The following is a 13,336-nucleotide window of genomic DNA, read 5'->3' as shown; positions in this document are numbered from 1 at the left end:
GACTATGTTGTATGATATAGACCCCCACATATACAGTTAGAGGTCTTCGACGTGATAAATTCGTTACACTGTTAGTTAGTGACCTGATACGGAAAAATACATGGTGTGAAAAGAAAACCCGTATCGGGCGAGGCGAAGCCGAGGCTGATACGGGTTTTCTTTTCACACCATGTATTTTTCCGTATCAGGTCACTAACTAACAGTGTAACGAATTTATCACGTTGAAGACCTCTAACTGTATATGTGGGGGTCTATATCATACAACTTAGTCAAATGTCTTTCCTTTTGACACGGCTGCAAGTCGAACCCGACGATAAATAAAATTACTCGCCCAATACGGATTTAACTCGCATGATACGGTTTTTTTCACGGCGTCATGTGACCAAGATCTGACCAATTAGATTTCAACAATTTTGTCTGAGGCGTGATAACTAATAATGTCAACACGTGTAAAAACAACCTACGTCAAACATACGCCCGACTATGATGTGTAAATGTTTGATCCCGATGTTTAATACCAGTTTAATACCAGTTCTTCTTGTAAACGACCTATATTTCAAGAAGTCATTTTGTAAATTCAATAGATTTATTCATGAAACCTGAATGTTAGTTTATATATTTATTTAAGTCCCATACTTATAAACAATATACCTTTTCGAACATAAATTATTATAATTACTTTCTTCAATTTCAGGCCCTCTTAAAATATATTTGTAGATATAATAGCGAGTGAAATAGATCACATTCCTTTCACTATATAAAGATTGAATAATTTTTACAACGTATTTCATAACTGTACAGTGTATATATGTTTTTTCCCCCTAACTATCAAGATTGTATTTGTTTTTCTGGGATACAACTCCCAATACAAAGCTGGAATTGAGTCCCTCCTAAGTGAGGGGATGTTTTACTTATTTATTTTTTGCATTTTACTTGTGTCCTTGAACCTGATCCTTACTGTCTCTATTCTGCTTCTCATTTTCTTCCACAGACCTATTACATAATGCCAGTTAGTAGCACTATTCACAGGATCAGGACAGGTTTATACTATGATATGTCTCAAACCGTAAAACACAATTATACTCTTGATTTGTTGACAATATTGTTGGTTAATTTGCTTGTGTCATATATGTAACGTGCCGGGCGTCTACCGTGTGTCTAGGCTCGTGCCCGGTTCACCCGAGTTTTATTGAACAATGATAAGCCCTATCTGGAGTACAACTAGTTGCAATATATACATATATTATTGACACCTGTCTGGTGCTTAACGAAATACAACAAGTTAAACAATTTACAAAATATACATATATTCTATACACCTGTCTGGTGTCCTGAACCCCTGGTTAAACCCCTGGTTATTCAACTGGTCTTTAATTTAAACAACTTGTCTTGTAAGTCACTGGCCTAACCACTTGCATATGCCAACTGTCTATAGCCACTTGCATGGGCCAGTTGCATATGACACTTGCCAATTGCCACTTGCATCAGCCAGTTGCAATGCCACTTGATATATAGCCACTTGCCGTATTATGCCAGTTGCATATCAAAAACCCACAGTGCTAATGATTCTAACACTGGAAATGAGATACGTTTTAACTAGAGCTATGAATCACTTACTCACAAGAGCACCAGTGTGATACTTTCAATAACTATCTTCTACTTCTATCATTTAGACAAGGAACGAACCCTGTATCCAAGTGGCTGCTCACTATATATGTGTTCCAGCATTCACATATTAACAGGCTACAAGACTCTACATACCACAATCTAATTAGGGGGTTTAAAAAGTCTACCTGACTATCTACATATGTATAACTATTTTTGTTTGTTTTATTCTTTTATGATATTAATTCTTGTTAACTCTTTTTAATCAACAGACACATTAATTACAATATTTACAATTATTTTTGATTATACAGTCAAAGGGAGATAATTCACTGTCTGTTTCATATGGAAGAAATGCTTTATCTATTATTGTAATAATCTCTCTTAGCTACAATGCTACGAAGGTCAATACCACTTTTGTACACGCAATTGACTGCTCTAATCCAACCCTGTGTAGAAATGATAGTGTATACCTTAAGCATGTACTAATCACGAATCTTAATGCATTCATCTGTATTTTTGTATATTTGATATGGATTTCATTAATCCTACTATTGTGTGTAGATATTGAAGAAAACCCTGGTCCATTCGAATATCAAACAGATTCAGAAGATTCGGTAGATAGCAACACTAATTCTCTTGATTTTTTGATAGAAAATTCAACTTCATTAGTGCATCTTAATATCCAAAGTATAAATAATAAGCTTGTTATTATTCAACAGGGCCGTAACTGCCGATGAGGCAGACGAGGCAACTGCCTCGTCTGATTTTTTGGCAAAAAAGAAAATAAAATTATATAAATGTTATATTATAGGATATATGTTTAAAATGAAGACAAGCACCTTTGTCTTTGACACCATATTACGATTCTTTACATAGTACAAATGAAACACAAACATGATAAATTGGGATTTAAAAAGTGTCATTTTCAGTCGTAAAGTCAATCGGCGGCCCCCAATCCCCTGCCTCCCCTGATTTAGAACCCTACTTACGGCCCTGTTCAAGCTGAGTTTGGTGGATTCGATATTTTAACACCAAATGAAACCTGGTTAGATAAAAATATACTATCTCAGGATATACTGCTACAGGGCTTTCAAGAACCATTCAGCCGTGACAGGGTGGAAAACCGATACGGAGGGGTAATTGTTCATATTAAAAATCATATTCCATGCAAACGCAGACTGGATTTAAAAGTCGAACAAATAAAATGCATTTGGCTTGAATGTTGTATAAACAAAATGAAATTCCTCATAGGAACGTTTTACCGACCACCTAATTCGGAGGTCAGTAAATGGGAATATATAGCTTACTCACTGGAAAAGGCCAACGATACACGCATTGATAATATAATCATCACTGGGGACTTTAACTGTAATTTATTTAACACATCCAATTCCAAAATTGGTGATATTATAAGTGATCAGGGAATGTCACAACTTATTTCAGAATGTACACATTTTACCGAAAATTCCGCAACATTGTTGGACCTATTGATTGTTAATAATATAGATATTATTGAATTTTCAGGTGTTGGAGATAATATTCTCCCGAACACAGTACGATACCACTGTCCCATTTTTTGTGTATTAAAACTACCCAAATCACATACAAGAACTTATAAAAGAAAGATATGGTCTTTTTCTAAAACAGATTTCCGAGATTACAAACTCACTTAAAGAATACAGATTGTGATGCTCTGATTTGTAAAGATATTGATCAAACATGCAATAACATATGAAACTGCATTATTGATTCAGCCACAAAAACAATTCCAAATAAAATCATTACATCACGCCCTAATGAACCTCCATGGATGCACAGCGATATTCGGAAATTTATTAGAATTCGTAAACGTCACCATTCAACTGCTAAAAAAACTTATTGTCCTTGTGATTGGGCACGGTATAGAAAAACAAGAAATATATGTATCAACAAAATTAGAAGCGCAAGACAAACTTATCACACAAACGTAGCTTATACATTAAAATCAGGTAGAGTAAATCCTAAACAATGGTGGACAAAACTAAAAAGAATCAGTAGTACTAAAATCTCGAGTACTTATCCTCCAATTAGAATTGATGAACATAGCCCGCCGATAAGTGACACTAAAGGAAAATCAGATTTATTTAATATTTATTTTTTGTTCCCAAGCAGTAGTAAACGATGAAAATATTGAGTTACCCTACGATGATAATCTTAGTGACATAAACACTCTTTCAAGCATAGTAGTTTCTACTCAAGACGTTAAAGATGTCTTGGAAACACTCGATACAAACAAGGCCACTGGGCCGAAGTGCATCAATCCTACTTTACTTAAACAAGCATCACCAACTATTGGTTTACCTTTAAGTAAGTTATATAAATCATCGCTTCATAGCTCTAAAGTCCCAGACCAATGGAAAATAGCAAATGTTATCCCTGTATTTAAAAAAGACAATAGTAGTATCGTCAGTAATTACAGGCCAATATCTCTATTAAGCATTCTTGGTAAATGCATGGAAAAGTGTGTCTTTAACCCTTTCTCTACCGGCACATTTTAGAGGTTTTTGAAGACTAAATGACAATATCTTTACATCGAATAAAATCTGCATGTATCACAATTTGGGATAGACATATGACATATAATTTTGTTGAGAATTGTACAGGGAATAATTTCTTATAAAGTTTGTCAAGGTATCCCATATATAAATATAAGTAAAATGCCGATATGTTTAAACATTGAGAAATAAAATCGTAAGAAAACGTACATGTGCAAAAAATTGCTATTTTCTTATAACTTTGTCAGGCATTAAAAATAATTTTTATATCTTCTGAAAGCAGGGAATATATGCTTTTCAAAAATATAACAAATATTGAATTCATAAGGAAAATAAAAAAAATCATATCGAGGAGGAAAATGACCTTGCGAAAAAGCGTTGCGTCATATTTAGACGAAGCCATCCTTCACTTTAAATGCTTTTTTTAATCTAATGGCTTTACTTACTTTATTGATTTTTACATAGTCAAAAAATAGAGAACATTTCCAAAAATATGATATATAGATCATATATCTTATGACCGTAGTTTCAAAGATTTAGAGGCACTCCTTTTGCGTTGCCCTGTTTTTACGCACCACCGGTCAAATTGACCGGTACGGTAGAGAAGGGGTTAAATATTTATACAGTTTTATCCATACCAATGCTATTCTTACGTCACATCAATCTGGCTTTAGGCCTAACGACTCTACAGTCAATCAATTATTAAGTATTGTTAGTGACTTCTATAAGGCACTCGATCAGGGAAAAGAAGTTAGAGTTATATTTTTCGATATAAGTAAAGCTTTTGACAAAGTATGGCATAAGGGGTTATTATACAAGCTTGAAAAAATTGGAATTCGTGTTGAATTACTCGCTTGGTTTAGAAATTATTCATATGATAGGAAACAATACGTCGTTATTAATGGTAGTAAATCAGACATAGGATACATTAGGTCTGGGGTGCCCCAAGGGAGTATACTTGGTCCTCTACTTTTTCTTATTTATATAAATGACTTGGTTATAGATATTGCATGTGTGGTCAAACTGTTTGCTGGTGATACATCACTTTATATTGTTGTCGATAATGCAGATACTTCAGCATCTTTGCTTAATGAAGATCTCGCAAAATCAACAAATGGTCAAAACAATGGCTTGTATCTTTAAATCCCATTAAAACAGAATGTTTAACTATATCTAATATATATATATATATATATATATATATATATATATATATATATACGCTCTGGATTTACAAACCTAGTGGTCTACAACAAATAGTGACTAACCCTGTGACTGATCACCTTTACAATCCCGGAGTTCTGTGAGTTTCTAACCCTGTAACTGATCACCTTTACAATCCCGGAATTTCTGTGAGTTTCTAACCCTGTGACTGATCACCTTTACAATCCCGGAGTTCTGTGAGTTTCTAACCCTGTGACTGATCACCTTTACAATCCCGGAGTTCTGTGAGTTTCTAACCCTGTGACTGATCACCTTTACAATCCCGGAATTTCTGTGAGTTTCTAACCCTGTGACTGATCACCTTTACAATCCCGGAGTTCTGTGAGTTTCTAACCCTGTGACTGATCACCTTTACAATCCCGGAATTTCTGTGAGTTTCTAACCCTGTGACTGATCACCTTTACAATCCCGGAGTTCTGTGAGTTACAATTTCATAGAGTTAGCAATTACTTAATATGTATCACATTCAGAAATATGCAAAAGAAGCTATTGAAAATTATAATAACTATTATTATACCAATAGCAAATGTTATGTCACTGTCGCTATAGATAATAATAATCTAGCCAACAAACAATGGACCTCTTCATACTACCAATCAATTAAAGCTGAGCAATCATTTACTTAGTCATATGATAGATATACTCGTTGTAAGTATAAAAATTGTAAATTATGTTCTTATTGCAACAAACATTTACTTAGACAACACAAAGATTTATGCTGGTGTCACTCCAAAGTACATAACTTTCACAGATACAAACAGGCTAAAGAAAAAAATCAACAAATATACAAATATTTTAACCACCAATGTGCTAATAATATCAAACACTTCAGAATGTCTCAACTTACTTCAGTGGTCAATAATGAAATACATAATCCCAATGAAAAAAATACACAACTTTTGCAAACATCAGTTAGATCACAATGTGGTTTCATGTTTACTTTAGATTTTTTACACAAATCTTTATATCATGACTATATCATATATTTACAAAACAAACCTAACATATCCACTAATTGTCTTAAAAAAATTCATAAAATTACTAAATCTAACCACACTGTTTTAAACATAGCAGATAAGAATTTAGGTTTATGTATCAATGATACTTCCTGGTACATTGATGAATACACAAGACACCTTGCTGATACTAATACATATCAAATATCAACCTTATTCTACATAACTCCATTAAGGACTTACATCGTATTTACCATAAATACAATTGTAAACCTCCCGCCCACGTCAGTAACAAAGATATTAAATCTTTTTACAAGCGCAAGTCACCTTCTGACATTAAACTACCGTCACTTAATATTATACCTAAACCTCATAAACTTAAACAAAAAGCTTCACCTAAAATCCAACATTTATTAAAATCACGACCCATAGTCAACGGATTCAATACTATTATTACAGAACCATCCAAAATACTCAGCAAACTTGTAAGACATTTTCTAAATAAGCTTAGAATTAAATACAAGAAACATGACATTTTAGTCAACAGTTCTTTCCATGTCATAAACCAACTTAACAAAATATCCATTGATCCCTATGACATGGATATACATTTTATATCTTTCGATTTTTCCTCTTTATATACCAATATTTACATTTGCAACTGTTTTCTCCTACATAACACTATTACGAGCAATACGTATTTATTTCTGGATAAATCTACTACGGGGTCAACAGAGGTCACGGCTGTGCGTATGAACATTTGTTAAAAGTAGGTAACAGGTACTACTTTTACTAAGGCAATATACATCTAGCAATCGCTCTCACTTACTACAGAAATCTTTCAATAGATGAAATCAACACCACAAAATGTATTTACGGTTTTATTTGTATTCCAAGCAGTGAACTTTCATCAATAATTGATAAAACCATAACTGTAAACAATGTCTTTAGTTACTAGCCTACTAGGCCTAATGTATGTCTAAAATTTCGTCTGCTACAACTTCACCCTGGTCATCGGTGATGCGGAATTGTACCTACTGCTAGACGATGACATTAGGCTTTAGCAAAATGGTCATTCACAGGATGTATGGCCGGTAAGTCGTCAAAGTGCATTAAGACCTACACACCACAATGCTTTCGTGCCACAGCAGCAAGTTTATGTCGGGACATCAAAGCGAGGCGTCGTGAAAAACCTATTACAAAAAATTATCGAGTCAAAAGAAGCGTTCAGTGAGCTCATGTTTATCAACAATTACATATCCAAATCCAAACCGTCCCTTACCTTCGTGCAGTTCCACATTCTCTGCGATGTTCAGTTCTTTCCGGAGATTCATTCATCTGAGCTGCGTCCTCTGTCCTGTCTATAAATAATTTGCCTACACCTGATGACTGCCGCCCTGTTCTTCATGTTCCTCCATCTCAGTCTTCTGTTAACTCCGTAATATCCACAGAATATCTTTCAAAGTCGGTCTTCAACGTCTTCATTTTTCAAAAGTCAAAGCGCATCACAACTCTAAGTGTAACACTGCGCATCCCCGTTTAAATCATAATTCCCCCACCCTCTAAAATTAGACATATGGAAGAGTTTTCCATTATATACTCCCGAGTTAATGTATAAGTATATGTTGATATACTTGCTTTCTAGCGTCTTAATAATTAAAACAGTTCTTCATTTTATAGAACTTTGTTTTGTGTTGTCGTCATTTTGAACATCTATGACGCTTCGTTGTGGACGAAATGTATGGAAACGTGTTGTTAACACAATTCAGCAATGTTACCGACCAAAAATGTAAATATAAGTAATAAGGTATCATTTTAAAATATTTATCGGGATATAAATACGGGTTGGTACATGATCAAATTTTCCATAAAGCCCTTCGGGCTTTATGGAATTTGATCACGTGACCAACCCGTATTTATATCCCGATAAATATTTTTAAATGATACCTTATTTCTTAAATAATTCCAATGTTATTTATTACAAGTGTTTTGATTGGACAAAAATAAAGCTGAACAAGAGTTAATACATCAATAAATCCGAAAACGCGATGTATTCATACACGCCTGAAAACAAATAACATAGTGCGGGGAAACTATTCAAATTTTTGCAATTGTTAATGAAGTGAATGAATTGGAATTATAAGAATCAAACATTCTTTTTGAAGAATTTATCGATGTGTAAACTCCGGCCATTTTACTCACAAACGTAACATAAAAGTGCTTCGCACTTTTATTCAGTTTGTGAGTAAAATGTCCGGAGTTTACACATAGATAAATTCTTCAAAAAGAATGTTTAATCCTATAGTATTGACAATAACACAGTCATTAACTCATTTCTGTTCTGACAGAATCAGTTAGATATCAAACAAGACACTATGCAATTTATGATAGAACTTTTCACCTATATAAAACTAAATGCTTATTTCCATGTCGGTAACAAGCGTCTATTTCTACAAAAACAAGGCTTAGCAATGGGTTCTTATGATTCTGCAGACATAGCTAATTTATCACTCTTCATCTCCAAAACATCTTTTTTTAAGCTCTCCAATGTACACAACAGAATCATTTACATGGCTAGATATATCGACGATGGTGCCATTATATTGTACAGTAAGCAAAACCAAATAATGTTTGACATCCATGAAATTAAGAAATACTACCCCAAAGAGTTAGAAATCACCTTCAGTATAAACAAAATACAGACACAATTCTTAGATATCACTTTCGGTATTGGATACACCACATTTACAGATAAATATTTACATTTGCAACTGTTTTCTCCTACATAACACTATTACAAGCAATACGTATTTATTTCTGGATAAATCTACTACGGGGTCAACAGAGGTCACGGCTGTGCGTATGAACATTTGTTAAAAGTAGGTAACAGGTACTACTTTTACTAAGGCAATACACATCTAGCAATCGCTCTCATTTACTACAGAAATCTATCAATAGATGAAATCAACATCACAAAATGTATTTACGGTTTTATTTATATTCCAAGCAGTGGATTTTCATCCATAATTGATAAAAGCCTTTCTGTAAACAATATTTTACTATTGTATGTCTAAAATTTCGTTTGCTACAACTTCACCCTGGTCATCGGTGATGCGTAATTGTACCTATTGCTAGACGATGACATTAGGCTTTAGGCAAACAAAGCAAAAAAGTTAAAGAATGCAAATATTTCCGTACATTTTTATTACTAATATATGACACTGTCAATGAGCAAGGCATTATTATAAATACACCATTTACTAAATCTATCTCTTGGTTTGCACAAAAAATGTACCACAATCTTAAAATTTCAGTGTGTTACGATATTTTCAGATTTTATTTCATGCACGAAATAATTTTTTCTCATTGGTAAATATGTGTCTGTCTGGGGTTTATTGTGTTATACATGGTATTGGCTTTTTCAACTAAGTATATTCATATACTACAGTATTTCATAAACTATAGCTCCAGGTGTAAATATATACATATATGAACTTTGTCAATGTGTACGAAATATAAACACTATATGTATGTCATTAAAATAATATATATACTGTAATTGTATACAGAATAGAAGCACGCTACATATGTTAGTACAATTTATATATATAGACTTTATTAGTGTGTATGGACTATAAGCACACTACTTGTGTTATAACACATTTATATAGACTTTGTTAGCGTGAATGGACTATAAACACACTACTTGTGTTATAACAATTCATATAATTCATATGATTACACAAATGTACCAATTATTGTTGTAGCAATAATTATACATCGCATTGTAATTATTTTTATAAGTTATGACAATACAGTATGACGTTTAGTCATAACAATATGTATTGAATTTTATGTGTACACACTATAACACAGTATTTGTAGTATGATAAAAATATTACAATTCCCTCAATCTCCATTAAATCACTAAAATTATTCAAATTATTCATATATATAATCACATATTTATAATCACAATTTCTTATTTTCATCTCAAATCAACCTATTCATATTCATGTTAATATTAAAACCCATGGTTTTTCTTTTAATTCCATTATCAATTATTATTCCTTACTCCATTATTTATTATCAATTATTATTCCCCATACTAATTTTAATTAAAAAAATTATTTTTTTTAATATTGATTTTACGTAGATTAATTCATTATTTATACTGATTGATATTATTATTATATTATTTGTACTGATTCAATAAATTCATCAACTTCAAATGCTTATACATTGTTATATATATAACAGGATACCATATTACAGTTTTCGCGAAAAAATCACTAACTCAAATGCACGTCATAATAGTAACATATGCAATCAATCACGTCATAACATTAACATACGTAATCAGTCTCGTCATTTCCATTTCGAATCCTTTAGTTCAGTTGGGTTTTCACTAAGTTCCTTCCATTTGGTAAGTAAAACCCATTTAAATATATTATAATTAACGTTATTATTGTCTACAACATTAATTCTTTTAAGCACTTTTAGCAATCTTTACAGTCAATTACCTATGCATTTTCGTCGGCAATAACTTAATGCTTTACCATAAATTTTTATTAGTTATAGCATAAATGTTTATTAGTTATAACTAAAATATACGTTCACCAAATATTATTTTAGCACTATTAATTCAACTAATGTTTACCACCATAACGAAAGGGTCCTTTCATCGTTCAAATGTTTATACGAAATCCGTCAATTACAGTTTAACATTATAAATTTATACGCAATCTTTTTAGCACTGTAACGTTAACAAATATTTACTACCATAACTAAAAGGTTCTTATCGTATATATGCTTACAAACCCTTACAACATCTAAATTTACAAACATTAATAATTATTATATTAAACTTAATTTTACAGCATTCTAATAAACTTTTAGCCTTCGATAACGTATGGCCTCCGTGGCCGAGTGATTACAGCGTCGGGCCCAGGTCTACCATCTGCGGGTTCGAGTCCTGCTTGCGCAAATAAAATATTTTACTATTTTTTTTAATTTTTATAATTTTTTTCTCTCTCTTTCTTTCTTTCTTTCTTTCCCTCCTTTCTCTCTATATGAATACGGATATATCCATATATATATATATATGGATTACAATTATTATATTACATGTATTTAAGAAATGAACATCACTTTTGAGCTGTTCATGGTCATATTGATCATGAACAGCTCAAAAGTGATGTTCATTTCTTATATTTATATACATTTACTAAAACACCGTTTGTTTACATTGCTTCTCCTAGCCTCTGTCACAGTAGTTATTGTGACGTATGTCAACACAGACATGACGTCACATTTCGTCTCACCCTGCCTTTTATGAACATTGCAAGGTGCACTGTATTTTGGAGGTAGGAGACCGCAAGATTGGAATGATAATCCACGTAAGTTTACAATCTTAATCCAAAGGTGTGACTTGCGAGATCTGTGACAGATGTTCTATTTTTTTCAAACCATTACGCTCTCTCGGTCGCGTGCTTTGAGTAAGTTCATAATCCGTTCATAGTCAATTTGAACGGATTGTGTCGAGCGCTGAAATTGGTTGGTTCATAGAGGAAAATGTGATTTGCAATATAAATATATATCTGTGCATATATGTAAATGTATGTTTATGTGTTTATATGTAAATTATTATGCTGTAATATCACGGGTATACATTATTTTTTATTGTCATACTAATTTGTTATATGAACTAACTCACTAACCGTTTTTACTTTACTATTTTATTACGATATACATCTTTAGTTTACATATGAGCCTCGCCAGATAGAAATCAACCTTATGGCGTTCAACGTCATAATAAGAAACAAACGAATAAATATAACAAACATTTCCCGGTAATTTTTCAACACGTGTTTAATTTTTTCTGTGTGTAGTAAATCACCTTTAGATATCCACAAACACGCCTATCTAAAAGCGAAATAATTATCAAAATCATCTTTAGCATCATGGCCATCTTTAAAAATAACAGGTTCCCTCATAGAGCCCCTTAGTGTTTTTTGTAACCATGGTCCGATGTAAACAGTTGCGTCACGAATGTCGAGTCCGATCTATTTATCAAACAGCAGAAGACATCAAGTTACATCCAAACAACAGCTGCAGGTAAGGTATGCAGATATTTTACAAAGCAAAATAGTTGTCATTATTTCATCAGAAGAAAGAGAAAGTATTTTAAAGAGATTTTTAAAGATAAATCTACGCAATATAGGCCTAATGTTGAACCTTGTACATTTGTCGCTCATCATACTATATACAGTAATCAATATGTACAGACACCTGATCTGAGGCGTGGATAGCTGGTATAGATCTTACGTACACCCCTATAACCCCTACCCCCCCCCCCCAAAAAAAACCCCAAAAAACTAAACGACTAATAATTTCTCCAAAATATGTGATTTCCCCACCGATCCCCTCCATAAAACGTTTTGAATGAGTCAGTTTATGTGTAAAAGTTCGCAAAGTTACAAGTTACTTGTAAACAATAAGGGCTACCCGTTTCGAGGGTTATTCAAGAGGTATCAAAAAAAAAAAAAAAAAAAAAAAAAAAACTTTACCGAAGTCGGCGAACATGCCGTGAGGCTAATGTATATATCTAGTGTATTTAATCTAAATCCCATAGGTCATCTGGCAACTTAGTCCAGCTAGATCCAGGGCGTTTATTACACCCCACCCGAGCTTGTAACTCCCATATGACAGCCCATGAAATCACCTTTTGTGTCACATTATTTAATTATTTTCTGGGTCCCAAAGAAAATATTTGTTCACAAAAAATTAAAAAGATTGTTTATCAAAACCACTATTAGGTATGTTTCTAAGCTTTTAAATGCTTGTTTGTATATATATATAATACGTCACTATGGTTGAGAGATGTACGCGAATTACTTCCCTTTGAAAACGAGAGAGGCTCAACACGGGGAATATTCTTTTATGAATTTTTACAAACAATATAATCTTAATATTTAACTGCATTGACCTTAGTTATAAGTGTCCCTATAATGA

Source organism: Ostrea edulis, chromosome 4, assembly GCF_947568905.1.
Source record: "Ostrea edulis chromosome 4, xbOstEdul1.1, whole genome shotgun sequence".
In the NCBI taxonomy this organism is placed as follows: domain Eukaryota; kingdom Metazoa; phylum Mollusca; class Bivalvia; order Ostreida; family Ostreidae; genus Ostrea; species Ostrea edulis.
This window is presented reverse-complemented; position numbering follows the sequence as displayed.